The sequence below is a fragment of the Otolemur garnettii genome, unplaced genomic scaffold (genome assembly GCF_000181295.1).
Source record: "Otolemur garnettii isolate 467f Iridium unplaced genomic scaffold, OtoGar3 scaffold00067, whole genome shotgun sequence".
In the NCBI taxonomy this organism is placed as follows: Eukaryota; Metazoa; Chordata; class Mammalia; order Primates; family Galagidae; genus Otolemur; species Otolemur garnettii.
In genome coordinates, this window is record NW_003852462.1 from 9,548,096 (window position 1) to 9,568,923 (window position 20,828).

General features: G+C 41.4%; 1 protein-coding gene across 2 annotated transcripts in view; it reads left to right on the forward strand.

Moving 5' to 3' along the window:
• The window catches only part of PRDM2 (PR/SET domain 2), a 79,680-nt gene that overhangs the window by 40,708 nt on the left and 18,144 nt on the right, over positions 1–20,828 (forward strand). The window lies entirely within an intron of this gene.

Here is a 20,828-nt window from a genome sequence, read left to right on the forward strand (position 1 = left end):
AGCGGGCTCCGCACCCTCCGGCCGGCCGGCGTGACAGCCCCGCTGCGCGGACCCAGGCCAGCCGCGCGGGACTCGGCCGCACAGTCTGGTGGGGGCCGGGCGGGGACGCGGGCGGACCGACGGGGCGAGGAGAGCGGGACACGGGACGGAGAGGGGCGCTGGGGGCGGCGTGCAAGTTAGAGAGCGGGCCGTTTGGTCGTTCTCAGTTCTCAGAGTTTTACGATTTATGATGATTTCTAACAAAAGGTGAAGTGTAGTCATACTTCAGAAGGGAGGGGACAATTTCGGGGGAGGAAAGTAGTTTGGGTGGTTGGCTGTATCATTTCCAGCTGGCATACTGACACGCTGAAGGGTTTTTTTTTTTTTAATAAAGAATTTTAATGTGAATTTAGAAATCTTTCGTAGAGCCCAGTTTGAATACAAGCCAAGGAACAGTATGGTAGTTTCTTATTAATGTAAATACATGTTTTTTTTTCGCCCGACTAAGGTCTTAAGTAAATTTTTGTAGTCAGGAGTCCGTCCTTTACCCAGAACATTGCAAAGCGAGTTGTGGAAGTCATACTGTCAATAAAATCAGATCTTAAACTTGAGTTTGGAAAATTTTAAAAAACACCGTTAACAAATGCTGGCAAGAAGTCTGTTTTGATTTTTCAATTACATATTCTTTGAATATCACAGCATATTGGAAATAGAACTAGTTCTCCCAAGGGACAGTTGGTAGGCCTCTCATAGTAGGAGACCTCTGTTTATCCAGGGTGATTTAGTCAATGTGAAATGCTTTGATCCTGAATCAGATCTTTCTAGAAAATTCTCAGACTTTTATTTTTAAACTCTTGTTGATGTTAGGTTTAGTGCTTGTTTGAAGATTCTCACATAATTCACCTTGTTCCTTGTTTGTAAGTAATGTTACCAGGTAAGGTGTGACTTGTCCCTGACTGGAGATTGGGAGGATGGAGAATCTTCACTGCGCCTCTTAAGTGTAACTAATACATTTAAATATGTTAATAGCTTTATGGCAGCCTCACTTACATTAAGGCTTTTCTCTGACATACTTTGGTGTACATGTTTAGAACCTATTTTATTACTCTTGCTTTTCAAAATTTTACTCCTTAATTTTTTCTGTTCACTTTGTTGGATAAAACCTGAAAATAAACTTTTGTTTTATTAGTGATACATGAACTTGTATATCTGCATTTTCATACCTGCCTAGATTGCTCGCTGGGTTTTTATATTGAATTAAATAGTTAATATTTCTTATTTCCCCATTACTATTTTCGTAACTACTCTAGGCAGCATGTAACCCACTACATCCTAGGTTTTAATTAAAAAACTTGCACAAAGCTCACTCTTGAAACTTTTTTTGAACGGCTTTCTGGTAAAGAGGCCTGTTTGCTTTCTATGACCTAAAGTTTGGAGAGTTTACATACTGAATTTAACTTTTTTATTTTTAAATTAAGTACTTCGTGAAGGCCAGTTTATAGCTTGCAAAGACCTGAAATGGAGAACTTTTTATATTAACTCAGTTCTATTTAGGTCTTATGTGTGACCTCAGACATTTAAATAATGCTTTTTCAGAGTCATGTTGTAGAGAGAATCAGTATAAATTTCATTCAGAGGCAGTGTTAACTTCGTACTTCTGAAAGCCAGATGTTGAAGACATACAGCTGACAGGTGGATTGACAGTAGATCTGACTTCATTTTGGTTATGAGACAGAAACAAAAGGCTGGATTCTTCTGACTTCAGCTCCTTGTGTGACAGCTGCTGGGCTTACAGCTGTGTATTACATGTGGAGTCTTTCAGAATTCATCAGCTCCCTGCTGGATCATAAGGCGTTTTGGGGCAGTGCAAAGACCTGATTTCTTTACATACAAAGTTGTGTCCCTCTTTGCCCACTCCTCTCTTTTTCTCTTTTACTCAGCAAATGTTTATTGAGTCCCTGCAGTGTGCCAGGCACTGGTAGGTCGTACAGCACAGTCATGGGCAAAAAAAAGCAATAACTTTTGCTGTGGCACCTGCAGTCTCATGATCAATGCCGAGATGGTTGGCATGTAGTAGGCCCTCAATAAATATTCATTGATGGGCAAGCAAAGACTCAAACATGTAAGGGAGGAAGAGAACACAGTTCATATTGTCTCTGAGTGTGCAATTTTGCTGTGGGCCAAAGATATGTATATATTAGGGATTTTTAACTAGAATTTATTTGGCATTCACCTTAACTTTTTACATGTCTGAGCAGTCCCTATAAAAATTGAACATGAGCAGTTTCTTGGATAGGATAGATTAAACTCCTAGGTAGAGAGAAGAGGGGTTTAGTGTCAGGTGTTGCAGGTTATTTTAATGTGAACCACAGGAAGATTGTAATTTGTAAAACAGCATAGTAGAAAGGCCAAAACTAGAAGTATTTATCATCTTCTTGATCTTTGTCCTCTATTTGTTACTGTGAGAAATGAAATTGAATTTGCTGGCTCGGCGCCTATAGCTCAACCGGCTAAGGCGCCAGCCACGTACACCTAAGGTGGCAGGTTCGAATCCCCAGCCCGGACCCGCCAAAACAACAATGACGGCTGCAACCAAAAAATAGCCGGGCGTTGTGGCGGGCGCCTGTGGTCCCAGCTACTTGGGAGGCAGAGGCAGGAGACTCGCTTGAGCCCAGGAGTTGGAGGTTGCTGTGAGCTGTAATGCCACGGCACTCTACCCAGGGGGACAGCTTGAGGCTCTGTCTAAAAAAAAAAAAAAGAAATTGAATTTGCTTGTTAGCAGTAAACAATGACAGTTGGCAGATGCTCTGACAAAATGTAGACTGTGGTAGCAGAATGTGTTGTCCTGCTCTCTTGCTACGTAACAGGGTTACCTGAAGTTCTTTTAACCTGAAGAAACAACAGTGGCTTTATACAAAACAGCTGAGTGGAAGGAATAAAAAACACGGGCACTTGGGTGTTTACCAGATGTGTGATGTCATGTCACCTTTCTCAGGCACAGTTAACCTAGCTTTACAAGTGGGTGTCATAATATTGATGATACACAGGGCCACCTAACCTCGGGAGGTTGTTGTCAGGAGCAAATGAGATAGAAAGAAGCATGCTTTGTGGAGCTTTTGAGCTCTTGGTAACTGTTAAGTGCTACCTCTCAAAATATGTCTGGCAATTACTCCCATGTTTCCTGCTGAGGATCTACAGAGTTTGTGACTTACTTTTTCAGTCGGTATTTATGGAGCACCTGTGTAAGCTCAGAATAAGCACTGAGTTTCTTCTCTCCCTCTTCCTCCATGCATCAGAGTCTCCCTCTGCTGATTGACCCTTACGTTAGGTTTGACAACACTATTCACAGCAAATTAGGAGAGAAGAGTTATTGACAGCAGCAAGGTTTTTTTTTGAGACAGGAGCCTGCAGCTGTCCCCCTGGGTAGAGTGCTGTCGCATCACAGCTCACAGCAACCTCCAACTCCTGGGCTCAAGTGAGTCTCCTGCCTCAGCCTCCTGAGTAGCTGGGATCATAGGTGCCCACCACAACGCCTGGCTATTGTTTGGTTGTAGCCATCATTGTTGTTTGGTGGACCAGGCTGGATTTGAACCTGCCACCTTAGGTGTACGTGACTGGCGCCTTAGCCACTTGAGCCACAGATGCCGAGCCCTTTCTTTTTTTGAGACAGGGTCTCAAGCTATCCTCCTGGGTAGAGTGCCGTGGGTCATAGCTCACAGCAGCCTCCAACTCTTGGGCTTGAGTGATCCTCTTGCCTCAGTTTTTCTATTTTTAGTAGTGACAGGGTCTCACTTTTGCTTAGGTTGGTCTTGAACTTGTGAACTTAAGCTATCCACCTGCCTTGGCTTCCCAGAGTGCTAGGATTACATGCGTGATCTATCAGCAAAAAGTTTTATACTGGACAGTGAAGAAGATAAAATTTGTAAGAAAGCTAATAATCAATTATAAAGAGCGTAGTTCCTTAAAGTCAGTTAATAGCTTCAGATAATCTTTTATAAACCTTAAATAGAGCCTGAAAATAACTCATTTAATAAGTATCTAGGTGACTTTTAGACCAGTTAAATATAATCTGCTCAACAAGGAAATATTTCATCTGTCTTTACCATCAGAATTGTTCAAATAAAAAACCTTAGTTCTGTGAAGAACATTCAAATTTTTGGAAATTATACATATCTGAAAATTTCCCCTACAGGTGCTGAATAACTGATGCTTTTAGAAACTTACATTCAGTATGGGGAGGTAACAATAACTCAGTCTAAGGTAGTTTAAAAAAACAAAGTGCTAAACACATGGTATAAGGCAGGCGTCCTGAAACTATAGCCTGCGGGCCACATGCAGCCCACCTAGGACATTTATCTGGCCTGCTGGGTGTTTTTGCCTCCCACTGCCTGTCCTGCTTAGCAGCTGACTCGTCCCGGGCCCGCAGTCCAGCCCTCCAGCGGTCTGAGGGACAGTGAACAGGCCCTGTACCAGTTTGAGGATCCTTGGTATAAGGGATAAGGACTAAACATTCAAAGGAGGACAGAGGAATGCTGGCTGGCTGGGGAGGCTTTCTTTGGGAAGGGTGGAGAATGGAAGCATCACAGAACCTAGGGAGGGCAGAGAGGACATTGGGAGGGACCTTGGGGCTGTGAGTAGGTCAGAAAAGTAGTAACTCTGGACGGTCATTGTCCCTGGACAAGCGTTCAGTGAGTCTGTGTCAGGCAATTTTCTAGATGCTGGAGTTCCAGAGAGCTAAAATGACAAAGATCCTTGCTCTCACAGAGTTATCATTCTTATTTTTTTTTTAATTTTTTTTGCAGTTTTTGGCCGGGAACCGGGTTTGAACCCACCACCTCCAGTATATGAGGCCTGCCCCCTACTCCTTTGAGGCACAGGCGCCACCCTCTTTTTTTTTTTTAAGAGGCAGAATCTGTCACCCATGCTGGAGTACAGGAGCTTGATCATAGCTCACTGCAGCCTTGGACTCCTGGGCTCAAGTGATCTTCCTGCCTCAGCCTCCTGTGTAGCTAGGAATATAGGCGCGTGCCCACCATTGCTTGGCTAATTAAAAAAAAAAAATGGTTTTTTGGTAGAGATGCTGTCTTGCTGTGTTTCTCAGGCTGGTCTTGAACATTTATCCTTTAGTGATCCTCTGAAAGTGCTGGGATTACAGGCGTGTGCTGCTGTGCCCCACCTGGAATTGACATTTCGGAGAGTGGGGAATGGACTGTAGGCCAGCAGATGAACTATACAATAGCCTTACAAAGTTAGACTGTTTCGCGGGGTAGATGGGGTGGTCAGGGATGGCCTTTCTGAGGCTGTGATGTAAATGACATAGGATGTTCTTGGGGCTGAAAGCTCTAAGAGGAGGGATGCAGTTTTGTTAGCAATTCTTTTCCTGTGTGGAAACCCACATGAGTAATTTTGGATTATGAAACTTAGTTCTGCCAATGGCCATATTGGCCCCTTTTCTACCAGGCACTGCAGTAAGTGTCTGAGTTGGTGGAGATTTGAGAGATGACTTGGGCAGCAGATGACTTGGGTAGAGCTTCTAGTCTGTCTCAGTGCAGCCAGGTACAGGTCGCACTTAGTTAGTTTCCTGGTTGATGTGGAAAAGTAGGAAATAGACACTTCCTAACGTGGGGTAACTTGTTGAGATCACTCTGGGAATGGGCATCATAGCCAGAATTTGAACTAGGTATTTTTGCATTTTCTTACACACGATATGCTGGGTTTTGTCCATGTCTACATGTGGTGGGCAGCAGAAAAAATGACACAGTGGTTCTGTTGAAAGTTAAAATTGGGGCTCGGTGCCTGTGGCTCAAGTGGCTAAGGCGCCAGCCACATACACCTAAGGTGGCGGGTTCGAATCCAGCCCGGACCCGTCAAACAACAAAGACAGCTGCAACCAAAAAATAGCCGGGCGTTGTGGCGGGTGCCTGTGGTCCCAGCTACTTGGGAGGCTGAGGCAGGAGACTCACTTGAGCCTAGGAGTTGGAGGTTGCTGTGAAGTCACAGCACTCTACGCAGGGGGGTAGCTTGAGGCTCTGTCTCAAAAAAAAGAAAAAAAAAGTTAAAATTGGAGAATACACTAAATAAAAGTAGAGATTGGATGGGTTTCTGTGGGATTTGATCACCTGACCTTTCTTAGCAGCCAATAGCTCCATTTTGGGCTCCTTGGCCAAAGCTGAGTGATAGAGGCCTGGTTGTGGTGTCTGAGGATGATTTTCAAAGCATTTTGCAAGTTTTTCAACTGTAATTTAGTGGATAAGCTTGTGAACATCGTAACATATGCCATGTTTAAAAACCATTTCAAACACATGAGTGAACGTATCAGGAAATACACTGTGCCTATGTTCCCAGGCTGTTGATTCTGGTTCTCCTCTCCATGTGTAAATTGAAGGTGAGACTTGCCTCAGACAGAAAAAAGGTGTGATTGTGATTTAAGTTTTCTAAAAGGTAAAAAAAAGTTCAGAAAAACAGTGAGTTCAAAATAATTTAGTTGATTTTTGCAAATCCATTTATAATTTGAAAGTTAATCTATTTTTTTTTTTGTTTTTCTCAAATGTGAACACTAGAGAGATGGCTGTTTATGGATATTTTGTTTCTTAAATGCCTGTGTTATTTCCTTTTGCTAGGTAGTTTCACATCCCAGTTAACGACGGCTGTTAAAACACTCACACTTAATGTTTGTAGATTACTGAGAGGAGGGTGTAGTTTTATATTTCGAGTTGCCTTTAAGGAACTGAGAAATCGGATTAGATACCCCAAGAACATCATTATGGAGGTTAAAAATTAATAGACATTTCTTTTAGTTAAAGGTTGTATAGAGAACTGAAAGTTGGAACTTGAGACAGTCTGGCATGGTACTCTGTTGGTATTCAGATTACTTATTTCTATTTTATATGCTGCCAAATACAGTTCTAAAGTTGGTTTTGTTAATGTTAATAATTTGGTTGAGATAGTTTAGGGGAGCTGAATGATGTGGAGAAGCAGGAAGAAAATACTGTTGTTTGGAAAAGGTCAATACTGAAAGTTTTTCTTTTTGCCCCACAGATTAAAACCTGTTTCATACATGATAAGAGTTCTTGGTTGAATTCATTTATTACTGTGTATTTTGTATGGATATAACTCAGGATTTGACGTTTATTTTCTCATGTGTGATGAATCACTGCTTCTCTTGGTGAGTGATGATGATGGTAATTACTCTTGTTTCTGGTACTGTGCTTGATCCATATCCACCATTGCTGATCCTCTCCATAATCATACCAAGTAGGAATCATGATCCTTGTTTGCAGAAGGGGAAACTCATGCTCAAAGGGGTTATGTACATGCATTGCCCAAGTTCACCAGGTACTAGATTAGTGGCTGTGTCTTGCCTAAATTCAGTTTTTATTTGTAATGTTTCTGAGCATTTATATTCTATAAATAGCAGTTTTATTGGTTTTACAAATTAGTCAGTGTGAATTTTCACTACTCACCTTAGAAGTGCCTACTTCAATCCTGAATACTGAGACAGTGATTAGGTGAAGTCTTTGTTGTATTAAAGCCGTTACGGTGGGAACTGATGTCTTTGGTTATTTTTGCTTTGTGGCTTTATGGATTATATAGAGAATGGATTCCTGGATGGCGCCTGTGGCTCAGAGGAGTAGGGTGCCAGCCCCATATGCTGGAGGTGGTGGGTTCGAAACCCAGCCCTGGCCAAAAACTACAAAAAAAAAAAAAAAAAAAAGAGAGAGAGAGAGAGAATGGATTCCTTTGAGCATACTCAATAAGCAATCTTTAAAAACACAAGTTGCATTATACCCTCTGCTAGCTTTTATCTAGTGTTTTCTTAAACACCGTGTTTGTTGGTTTGGGCATTTTATGAATATTTTCATTCTCTTAGGTTTTATATTATTTTGGCATCAGTCTTGAAACCACAAGAACAGGGTGAGACGTTGCTTCTGCCCAACTCCCTTTGCAGGGCGGTGGGAGGAGGGGACACCCAATGTAGTTTAGAATGCTTTCATTTTATTTACTGATGAGTTCTAGAAGCCAGTGATATTGAGCTTCCTGCTCGGCAGGAAATCTTTCCTTGAGACTGGCTTAGCAGTCCGGCTCTTCCACTGATAAAATAAAATATTTTATGAATATGCTTTAATTAATACTCTAAAAATTAAACCTAGAAACTTAATTGTAATTGCAGTTGTGATTTGTTTTGTACATATAATTGAGTTAGATCATCCGTGTTTGTTTCTTTCTCTGTCTTAAGGTGTTATACCAAAATACAGATTTTGGGCTCGGTGCCTATAGCTCAAGCGGGTAGGGTAGCAGCCACCTATGCTGGAGCTGGTCGGTTCAAATCCAGCCCGGGCCTGCCGAACAACAACAGCTGTAACCAAAAAATAGCTGGGCATTGTGGCAGGTGCCTGTAGTCCCAGCTACTTGGGAGGCTGAGGCAAGAGAATTGCTTAAGTCCAAGAGTTAGAGGTTGCTGTGAGCTGTGATGCCACAGCACTCTACCCAGGGCAACAACTCGAGACTCTGTCTCAAAAAAAAAATACAGATTTTGTTTATTTCTGGTTTGCTCTACCAAGTATTTATTGGGAGCAGCTTTTTTATATTTTACTTCTACCTATAAGAGGAATGCACTTGAGCTCTCTGAAGTAGTACCTTCTTGAGATGTTTTGTTTGCTCGTAAAGCTTTCCTATTCTACTTGCTTGACTCATTCCAAAGGAGAGGCCTGAAAGGAGACCAGAAGGTGAAGAGAGTTGCCCTAACCTGTCGATGTGCACTCTAGAATTTTTTTAGAAAGGGGTAGAGGTTGATGCTTTCATTACCTTTACCTACAGTAGATTCTTAGAATATGTGTGTGATATAAAACTTTAAAAGCTTCTAATAACAAAACATAATACAGCTTTCTTTATCTCAAACTTTTACTAAGAATATTCTATTTAGACAAATGTACCGTATTTCCCTGAAAATAAGACACTGTCTTGTATTTATTTTTTCTCAAGAAGACACACTAGGGCTTATTTTCAGGGGATGTCTTATTTTTATTAAGCGTAATACAACAATCTACATTTATTCAAATACAGTTAAGTCATCCTCTGGAATCTGACAGGGGTTAGCCGACCTTGTTGGTGGGGCTGGTGCTAGTGATGCATGAACTCCTTTCCCCTAGCCGTTCTCATGTGTGCAATAGGATGCCTGCTACCGTGGTTACCACATGCACACCCTTGCAATTGCGAACTTGGAGAAAGGAGCTATGGCAGATAAAAGGTGTTCCAGTCTTCCTTACCAGTTTGGCTCTGAAATGCAGCATATCTGCATAGCCACACCCATCACTAGGTCTTATTATCGGAGTAGGACTTATATTTAACAAATGCATAGAAATCCTGCTAGGACTTATTTTTTGGGTAGGTCTTATTTTCGGGGAAACGTGGTAGTTAACGCTCTGCCCCTAGCTCCCAAATACACACTATATGCTATGCCAGGCAGAACTGCAGTTTAATAATCTGTGCTTTAGTTTTCAATTTTTAAAGCATTTTTCTACTGTTTCCCTAAAAGTTAGGAGGTAACTTTGTTGAGGTTAAAACAAGAAGCAAAGGTCTTGAGGGATCATGGGCAGGGAAAGTTCTCTGTGTTTTGAAGCATTTATTCTAGCTGTTTCCCATTACTATTTCTGTGGTCATGATCCTGAAATTTGAAATGTTTTTTTGCTAGAAGTTGTAATAATAAGCTGGTAAATCTGGCTCGGAGCCCATAGCTCAGCGGTTAGGGTGATGGCCACATACACTGAGGCATGTGGGTTTGAACCCAACCTGGGCCTGCCAAACAACAGTGACAACTACAACCAAAAAATAGCCTGGCATTGTGGCAGGCGCCTTTAGTCTCAGCTACTTGGGAGGCTGAGGCAGGAGAATCAGTTATGCCCCAAAGAGTTTGAGGTTGCTGTGAGCTGTGACACTACAGCACTGTACGAAAGTGACATAGACTCTATCTCACACACACACATTTACACAAAAAAATCTGGTAACGTGTTGTTATTTTATAATAAGTATATTACATTTATTTTTAATATGCGAAGAATATTTGAGTGGTTTCAGAGGCAAGAGATGTAATTTTAATGTTAAAGTAATATTGTGTATGTAGCATATAAAATACCTGTTTCTAAAATAAGACATCTAAAATACTAATTTGATACATTTGAAACATTGATTTTTTTATATGTTCTTATTAGCTTAATTACTGTCTAAAACTTAATTACATTCTTAATGAATTAGCTGTGTGTTACCAAAGCAAAATGTGTACTTGCAAAGGATTGTCTTTGGTTAAAAAATAAAGGCAATTAATGTAGTGCTATTTAGGTTAAAATCGCCCTCCTTTTTTCTATTAAAGCTACAGTGGTAAATAATCTATTATTTGTCTTGTATTTATAATTCTACCTCTTGGTGCAGTCTTTAGTAGGTTTCCTGAGACACCACATGCTACAAAAATGAAGGCAAACTGGTTTGTTCACTCAGGTTTAGAACCCCCGAACAGAATTATGTGCAGTGTTTAAAGTGGCAACACAGTTTTTAGAGTGGGTAACAGTGCACTTTCTGGGCCTTTCGGTATTCTTTTTACTGTTTGTCTTCTCAGGTTCAGTTTTCATTCTCTTGCCAGTTTGAGCTGTAGATTTTGTCTTCTGGTTCTGTTGGTTGTATTTTTGTCTTTAAGGTATGGGCTTATCAGAGCATGTTTCTCTGGAATAAAGTGACTTCTGGGTGTAGCAGACTTGATTTCCTGTGGGGAGTGAGGATTTTGCTGCTCTCCACTTCCTGCGTTGGCATCTTTGCTGTGAGGATGCTAATGTCCCTACAGAGTCCTGACTCTTCTGTTTCTCTGTAGCAGGTTTGTGCTGAGGCCAGCACCACTGTGGTAGTAGATGCAGTTTTGATCTTTTACATGTGGAACAATTTCCTTGTCTATTTACACATGATGGGAATGTACTTTTTGTAGGATTAACACTAGTGTTGAAATTTGTTTCCCTCTTACTGGCATTTAAAAAAAATAAATAGAGGTATCAAACTATCAGTAGTCTCAATCTTAGATTTTTGAAGAACAGGGTGTAAGAGTCCAAATCGACTTGTTTTAGGCATTTTATCAGTTACTAAATGTTTAGTCACAGGAAGTATCTTTTCTTTGTTAGCTGGATCAGAGGAATGTTTGATAACAAGATCAAATTTGTTTATTAAGCTTTATGTCTATTTGCATTTATGATTCTGTCATTATAAATTGAGGAATTCAGGATGGAAGATAATGTACTTTACTGTCTGTGTGCCAAGATAAATTCATGGTTGCGGTAGAGTGTACAAAATATTAAATAAAAAGTGATCGTTCGACTTACCCTAGTTCTGATCCTCTTAAAGAGACTGAGTCCTGCAAATCTCATAGTTAATTGTCAAAAAATACATGACATGAAATTTTGTTTTCATAGTAAATGATGATCGATCGTGCTCCCATCCTTCCCTCCCTTCAATTTCCATGCTAAGCCACACTAAAAGAACAAAAAAAAAACAAAAACTATTCAGAAAATTCATTAGTGGGTGAAAATACATTGCTTGGGCTTTACTGTCGCTTCTGCCTTAAGTATAAGTCTGTCAGTGCTTTGAAAAATAACTTGTTTAAAATGAGCCTGAAATGTTTATTGGTGTAGGGTGGAGGAGAGGGGGAGATTGCTCACCCAGCTATACTTTGCCTATTGGGAGAGGCATAGTATGCGAAGTTTATTATGGTGAGATTCAAATCCCAGCTTCACCAGTCAGCAGCATTGTGACTTTGGACTGGTCACTCTGCACATTTTGGTCTTTAGTTTACCTGTTTGTAAAATGGGGATAAGGCCTGCTCTGCAGGGTTGCTGTGAATATTAAATGAGAGTCTTCTAGAAACACTCTTGACACACTAACCTTTGGTTCAGCCCACTGAAATGGCTGGGTTCTGGCAAAATTCATTCTGTGGTGACTCTGCCATCTTTTGGCTTACCAGCACATTTCTAAAAAACAATTTCACTATCTTGTAACATGTTCTTTGGATTTCAGATTGGGTAAGAGTAAGGGACTCCTTTGGAGTCACAACTCAATACATACATCCCAACACTAGAGAATCCTCTGCGTCTGAGAGACCACCTTCTCACAAAGCTGTCTTGTTCACTGTTACCCAAATTAGGATACTTGTGGTGACATAGGCTAATGGATTTAGATAATGCTTGGAATTTAATTTGTGCCTGGGCAGCAGTTAGCACCCTTCACTATTTGCTTCCCAAATGAAGGGTTTGCTGTTTTCCTCATGTTCTCCTTTCTGTCTTAACCTTTATGTGGTCCAAACTGCTCATGACTCTAGTTACAACCAGATTTTATACCAGTAACATTTTGGGTGAGGTTTTCTTACATTTTCTTAGGTACTCAGTTATCAGCTTTGTAAGTCACTGTGGGAACAGTTTCTGGGTTGTATGTGATAGATTTATTTGCAGTCTTTCTGGATGTGAAATCAGGAAAAAACAAATGTGAAAGAACCACTTCTTAGGAGAATTTACTTCTGAAGTTGATGATACCAGTGTTAAGGAAATGAGTGTCTGCCAGGGCTGCCTTGTGTTACCTGACCTGAGAGGGGTCTAAAGTCTCCTCCCCAAAGATGAAGACTTGCTTCATAACGGGAGGGACCCGTTATGTTTAATTTTCAAAATAAAGTATTGATTAGAAGCAGAAAGTAGGTTACACACTTAAAAAGGAAATACACTTAACAGCTTACACTGTGAACATAATATGATGGGGGACTTGAGTGAGTGACGGAATTCTTTCTTCCCTCAGTTAAATTTGTGTTCTCATTGGATTTGTACATTTCTGTAATGACATCTGGGTGGGATCCTATGAATCAATGTAGAACAAATGAACAAAACAAATGGCTGAATTAGGAATTGTTAGTAGAAGCAGAATGTCATTGTCTCCATGAGAAAGAACATATGCTGACAATTTAGACTTGCAGGCGTGGGGTTTCTGTAATTTGTTTAGTGGAATCTACTGTGGGTACTCCTTAAAATTGATTCCATTTATTGAGTCCATGCCAGGCACTGCCTCATTCTTTATATGCATTATCTCATTTACAACTCCTGATGACAGTATCAGGTCATTATTATCCGTGTGCATCATACTTGGTTCCCATCTGCCTTGAACAGGATTATTGCTCATTAATCAAATCATGGCCCAAGGACTGTGTGGCATAGTTTGATGCTATTATCTCACTTTTGTGGTTTCTGTTGTTTGAGAACCAAATTTATCTTGAGGACCTACTTTATTCGGAGTGCTACCACAGTGCTGGAGACGGGGTCAGGAGCCCAGTTTGGTGGCTCACCTTAGTTGGGGTCAGCTCTTTGCATGGAGGATGTGTGACCTTGGGGACCTGGGAGTGGGTGATATGGTGAAATGAGTGAGACCCTTTCCACCAGCCTCGGGCACTGGCCTAGGAAGGCCTGTTTCAATCCTCCTACTCCCTTGCCGCTTCCTAGGATTCATTTGTTCACTGTGGGCATTATTTTACTTCTCTATTGGCAAAAGATAGAAAAAGCATCCACTAAAGTGGTGGTCCCCAACCTTTTTGGCTTTAGGGACCAGTTTCATGGCACAAGTTTTTTCATGGATTGGGGGCGGGGCATTAGATCTCTTAAGTAGCATGCAGCCTAGATCCTGGGCATGGGCAGGTGACAGCAGGGTCTTTTGCACCAGTGAGAATCTAGTGCCACTGCCTATCTGACAGACGGCAGAGCTCAGGCGATGGTGGGAGGGATAGGGAGCAGCTGTAAATAGAGGTGAAGCTTGGATCGCTCATCCTCTGCTCACCTGCTGTGTGGCTTTTAATAGGCCTTGGACCACTACTGGTCCATGGCCTGGGGCTTGGCGACTAGAGCACTTAAAGGACCATATGGGATAATCCACCGGGACCAGTGCTGAGTGAGATTGAGTGTTTCTAAGTGGGTCTGTTCTGTGAGACTGTTGGGAAAGCTGAGGTCCACAGCGTGTCACTCACTGAGCTTACGTGCTTCACCCGGCTCTCTCGATGGTCACCGTGTGCATCACATCATCTTCCTCGTTGTTTTCATTCTCCTTGATCGTTTCATTCCCTCGCTTCCCTTTTTAAAATTTTTAATAGAATGACAGATTCTCTGGGACATCTTTTCCACTCAAAAATTGCTTCTTGTTAACATTTTTATGGCCTTTCTGCAGAGACGCTTGCTTTGTACAAAGTTAGACAGTTTTGATTTAAAACTCCTTTGTGGCAGACATCTTTGTAATAACGTAGTTTTTAACGGAACTGTGTAGCTAAGGAACACATCAGAAAAATTATTAAAATACTTCTTTATTCCAGACACTTTACCATGTATTAGATCTTTTTTTTAATCTAGCAAGAATAATGAGCTTGAGCTAAATTTGACTAGTCTGATATGCATACAAGCTAGCACATCTGCAAATAAGGTATGTTGTGGGCGGTGCCTGTGGCTCGAAAGGATAGGGCGCCAGCCCCATATGCCAGAGGTGGCAGGTTCAAACCTGGCCAAAAAAAAAGGTATGTTGTTGGGTAGAATTTTGTACTTTAGGTGGACAGCTATTAAAAAAAACTGGAGTTGAATTTAAATGAAATTAACGTAGTTTTTAAAATAATTACTTTATGAGGAGAATACGTTTTACTTTCATTTTTGCTGCTTGAATCTGAAAGGCAGCCCTGGCAGTTTTTTTAATTAGAGTGGCAAATTTGTGCCAGCCCAAATGCACGTGGGAGCCCTGAGAGGCCCAGGACCTTTTCCCTCCCAGGGTGTCAGTCTACAAGTGCTGATGACACAGCTCCCGGTAGTCCCCGGAGGTGGGATCGGACTGATGAGCAGCAGTAGTGATAGAGTCCTAAACACTGTGTGTGAATAAAAGGGCCTCATTTTGTGATAGGACCAGGTGGTTAGATAATTTAATATCTCTGTAAATGCTCGTGTTTTTCTAAACCTTTGCCAAAACAGAATATTGAAATGTTATTGCCTAATCTTTGCATTTTTAGGAGAAGCAAAATAAAAGCTAGTGAAGAATATTCTCATGATTATCATAATTGACTGCCAAGACATTGACCCTCAGGTTAATACTGGCAGGCACTCAGCATGACTGTTTAAATTAGATATTTGATTTAAATAATGATGGTGTAATAACCAAGTGCAGTGAAACAAGAAAAAGAATATGAGGTATGTGGCCATTTGAGAGGAGGAGACAAATGTTTTGTTTGAAGAAATGCAGTGCACAGGGGAAGCTGGATGGGTGTATGCCAAGAGGGCAGCAGTGGTGATGTGAACGCTTAAGTAGTTTTGGCTGTTTAATAATATTTGCTATGAGTATTTTTAATCCTTTTTAAATCTTTATAATTGTGTGTCCATTGTGGCTTTTATTTTTCTAGGGATAGTGCTTTTTTTCTTTTTTTTTCTGGGCAGTTTTACCAGGGCATATAGGTAAGAGATGGAGAATAGAGAATCACTTCAGAATACTTTTTGGTGTGCAGGCAAAGTAGAAAGTAGAAACCTTTTCCAAATTGGACTGTTATAAAATTGCATGTGCTAATCTCAGTCAGTAGAAACATTTTCACTTAATTAATTTTGCTGATGTAGGTGTTTCTTTCTTTTCCTTTCTTTTCTTTTTTAAAGATAGAGTCTCGCCTTATTGCCCTTGGTAGAGTGCTGTGGCATCAACAGTTCACAGCAACCTCCAACTCCTGGGCTTAGGTGATCCTCTTGCTTCAGCCTCCTGAGTAGCTGGGACTACAGGCGCCCACCACAACGCCCCGCTATTTTTTTGTTGCAGTTTGGCTGGGGCTGGGTTTGAACCCACCACCCTCGGTATATGGGGCTGGGACCCTACTCACTGAGCCACAGGTGCTGCCCAGTAGGTGTTTGTTTTTTAAAACTTTTTTTTGGTGTGATATAGCCAAATCTGACTTATATTGTTTATTTTGGACAATATAGTCAGATAAGGAAAAATATCTTGCTCTTATCAGTAATGTCATCACAGGGCTACCTGCCAAAATCTTAATGTCTGTCCTCTTGGTTTTCCTCAAATTCACATCTGTGGATTCGTTATGGCCTGATTTTATTAATTAGTGATATAGTTTGACCGTTGTTCCTCTGGGCAGTTCTGTAACCCAATGTGAAGAACGAATTTTTAGTGCTTTCAGTTGTAGGCTTGTTTCAGATTTATGTCTAGATTTTATAAAGATATTTTTTAAACTAAATTTTGTAGTTAATTCATCAGGATACAGTGTTTAGAAGTTTATCTTGGGATTTGAAAGGGGAAAAAGATGGTTTTCCTTTTAGTTGAGAGTAACCTATTCTTGAGGGTGTGGCTGTCCCTGTGTTTTCTGGGTTGCCAGGCACCTGAAATACACGTCCTCTGTAGCAGCTCCCAGTGCCCATTGTTCGGCCACAAGGGACTGAGGCTTGAACTTGAATTAAGTTTTTCACTTTGTAGTTGCCTCTTCACTTTCTGTATGTAAGGTTTTTAGATTTTAGGTATATATTTTTCCTCTATTAAAAAACTGAGAAACCGTGAGAAGAACTTAAATTAATTATAAAGTAGAACAGGCTACTGTTCTTAATCTTAAGTGTCAGAGGCATTTGTTTAATTAGTCTCTCAAATAATTTTGTTTACGTTACAAGACTTTTTGAGGTTCCAAGGAGGATAAGGAAACATAACACTTTGTCAATCTGAATTTGCTAATGTTTATTTGGGGAGCCTTTTCTAGGATTTGGAATTATTCAGTCAAAGCCACTAAAAGCCTTTTTTAGACAAATTAAAAACTGGAACTCCCTTCCAATGTGGTCTTTGCCATTCTCCCATCAGCCTGACATTTGGAAGAGGTAGGAGAGCCTGTATCCTCAGCAGCTGCAAAGACTGTGACAGCCCCCCTGGCGGGAGCAAGCATTTCAGGAATTTATACTGTGATCTGCAGAATTGCAAAATCCAGAACTTTTCCATTGTTTCTGTTGGAAGCAAAGCCTGGAGTCCTGTTTTAATACCACGAGTGACTTAAAAGCAGAAAGGTTTTAATTTTTATAATGTGCCTCCACGATTGCATATAGTTCTTGGTGGGTTTAACTGTAGAAAAAGATTTGAAATTTTGCCAAAGTAGCTTAACGGAGTTTTTTACTGTCAGGTAAATTTCAGTTATTTTAAGTGATAAAGAAAAAATGTATAACATGTTCCTTTTATAAAAACCAACTGTTGCAGTGTCCTGCTGCTTCAAACACCGTGATCCTGGGGGGCTTGTTTCGCCACTGATTGCACCTTGGCCAGTTGGAATAGCCACTTGTGATCCTTTGATGTAACCACGTCCCTGTGTGTGGCACTGCTGCCCTTTCAGGAAGCCTTTCTGGCCACAGTTTCTGACGCATTGATCTGTCAGTCCTGCTGCCCAGGTTTCTGATTGTTTTCATCAGTGACTTTTGTTGACTTCCAGGGCACCTAAGTCATTCTCTTATTTTAAAGCAGTGGTTGTGACCCTCAGGAACTGTTTTAAAGGGTCATAGCATTAGGAAGGTTGAGAACCACTGTTTTAAAGCACGTTTTTTTTTTTTCAGACAGAACCTTAAGCTGTCCCCCCTGGGTAGAGTGCCGTGGCATCACAGCTCACAGCAACCTCCAACTCCTGGGCTCAAGCGAGTCTCCTGCCTCAGCCTCCCAAGTAGCTGGGACCACAGGCACCCACAACAACGCCTGGCCATTTTTTTTTTGTTGTTGCAGCCATCATTGTCCTTTGGCGTGCCCGGGCTGGATTTGAACCCGCCACCTTAGGTGTATGTGGCTGGCACCTTAGCAGCTTGATAGGCGCCGAGCCTTAAAGCATATCTTAAGGATAAATCCTAGCATTCTGAAAGGCCGAGGTGGGTAGATTGCTTGAACTCAGAAGTTTGAGACCAGTCTGAGCAAGAGTGAGACCTCTGTCTCTACTAAAAATAGAGAAGACTACTCGCATCATGGTGGGTACCTATAGTGGGAGCTGAGACAAGAGGATCTCTTTAGCCCAAGAGTTTGAGGTTGCTGTGACAACAGTGTTCTACCCAAGGTGACAGAGTGAGATCGTCTGAAAAAAGAAAAAAAAGAATATTGAAATGGGCTCGTATTCACCATTTCCAGCTTCTCTCCTCTGTCGTCACGCCGACTGCAGACTGTCACACGCAGCAGCTGGCCATTAGCATCTCACCTCTAACATCCTCTGGCCATACTGTACGTAAGAGGACAGTTCTGCTGTTAGTCATTGATTCTTTTCCTCCCCAACACAATCTAGTGCACATTTTCATTTTGAAAATCTTAGAGAAGTTATTTAACATGTACCTTATGCTTTTCTCACAGTTAAGTCTTTTTATCTTGCTTTTGAAGCCCTAGTTTGAGATGAAACCCAAAATCTATCCTGCGTGCTGGTGATACCAGTGCCACAGTTGGCCTGCTGTCACAAGATACCTTTCCTTTTCAAAAATGTGAAAGTTTGTATAGTGCATTTGGTATACTTTCTCACACTTGGCTGAAAGGCAAGCTGACCTCCAAGGCTCCTCCTGCACCAGAGTCCTCTGGTTCTTCTCTTTTAGCTTTGAGTGTAGGAGTGTCCAACTGGTGGCCCATGGGCTGCATGCAGATTATTAGATTATTTGATGTCTGTTTTGCTATCTGTGGTGTCCAGTATCTCAGAAATTATGCATAGATTTTGTTTTTTGGCTCATGAGCTTTTCTTAGTGTTTTGTGTTTTTAATGTGTGGCCCAAGACAGGAAAACAAAAGGTCAGATGGCCCTGGTAGTTGGTTCATATTAGTTCGTGTCTGGTCTGTTCCCTAAGTTCTGTGCCCTCAGCTTAGCTGCGTACTCTTGTTCAAGCCTTTCTTTAACCTAATGTGAAAACATGGCTCCAGTCTTCAGATTTCTTTTTCATTTAGGGAAAGAAAGAAGAGGAAGACGGCAGAAGGGGGAGATCGTAGATTCTAATGTCATAAGGTGGGGAGAGGAATTCTAAGAATGAAAGTAACACCAAGTTGTCAAATGGGAAGGAGAAACTTGGGATAGATAAACCCTGAAGAAACATTGGACTTTGTAAATGTGAGGTCAGTGATAACCATGGGGAAAGTCAGTTCCATTGGAGTGGAGAGTATGGCAGTTCTGGGGCAGGTATGGAGGGCTGGTGAGCCGGAGGCAGCAGGCACAAATTGCCCTCTGATGAGTGGGCGTTGATTTCAGGTTAACGTGAAGGTACTACAGGTCAGAATATTTGAATGTTTGGTGCAGTCCCTTTTGTAGTTGTGTCCTGCACCCAAAAAGCGTACTTTATACCTGTACATTGTGCCCATTAAATTTGGGAGCACCCCAACCCTCCCTCCCTCGGTCTCCCTCCTGTCTCATTCTGACTGTACTTCTGAGTTGGATGGCTCCCCAGTGAGGAGGAGGCAGCACATGTAGACTTACATGTAGTTCTAAATTTAATTCTTTAAATTGCCAAATGCATGAGCCTTCTCTGTGGTGACAAATTTTTAATGTTACTTGAGCAAGCCTTCTAGAATTTTACATTCTCTCTGCTGCCTGAACATTTTTAAGTGAAATGGTATTCTCTCGAATTTCCTAGTGTTTGTCCAGTTTATTTGGATAGTCAAGCAGAGTCTAGACCTAGGTTAAATTATTCACGGAATGCTTTAGGCAGTTTTGATTTTGCAACTGGCATCCCACGCACCAGTATTATAATGCTATACGTTGTCTTAAAAAGTGTTCATTGTGGCTGTTGAGTGTCTATGGTAGCTATTTCACTAGAAAATCCCATTTTATTGATGGTACACAGTGATGAATCACTTGCTCAGATGGGATTCTCTGCTGTTGTTCTCGAAGAAGATAAAAATTGGAGAAATGCAATTTGATTGTTGCTCCTTTACTGTAAATGTAGTACAAGTCTTTATACAACTTTTAAGAAATAACTGAGAGAAAGCATTTTTAGTGTTTGTCATCTTTGAGTTACTCCACGTCTCTGGTCCTCCAGTGCCTCCCGTGTACAATGAGAAGCACGCGTTGGGCTTCGGGTTTTCTAGCAGAATGGTCCGTGGTGGCCTTAGGGCGTGGCACAGCCTGAGAGTGACTGTATACCACATTGGCCTTACTCTGAGCAACTAAGTACACAGTTAAGAATTAATCATTTTTTAAATATGTGAGCACCTTGACATAGTAGGTAACTTTTTCCTCTGTTGCGTTCATTTCTCTTCGTGATGTGTACATTTCTTTTCCTTGTGCTGTTCTTTGTCATCCTTTGCATTTCGCTTGCCTCGCGTTTCATTCCTGTCTTTCTTGTCTAGACCAAGTGGAGCAGCCAGCTGGCAGTAGCGCCATGTAGGACCCTCAGGAACCTGATGGTAAGTGCACTTGTGTGCTTACCAGGCTCCCAGTGGCTCCCGCTTCACTCTCCTGTTGCCTCCCAGATAGACCCCCACAAAGTCCCTTCTCCCCTATGTAAAAGTCTTTTTTAAAGCTTGTTTTATCTTTAATTTGATGACGGATAGGACATAAGTATCAGGAAAAAATGGCATCGATTAAGGAAATGTAGCTACTTCCACCACTTTTGTTGCGCTCGTTGGTGGTTGTGAGTGGCACTAAGCATCTGGACATGTGAGCAGGACCTCTGCGTTCTGATTTCTGCTCTATTATAGATTGATTAGTCCCTCTGTGGCCCTGGCCTGCCAAGTAGCTATGACTACAGGTATGCACCACACACCTGGCTAATTTTTCTATTTCTTTGTCAAGGTGTGGTTTTGCCATGTTGTTCAGGCTGGTGTTGAACTCCTGGCCTCAAGCAGTCC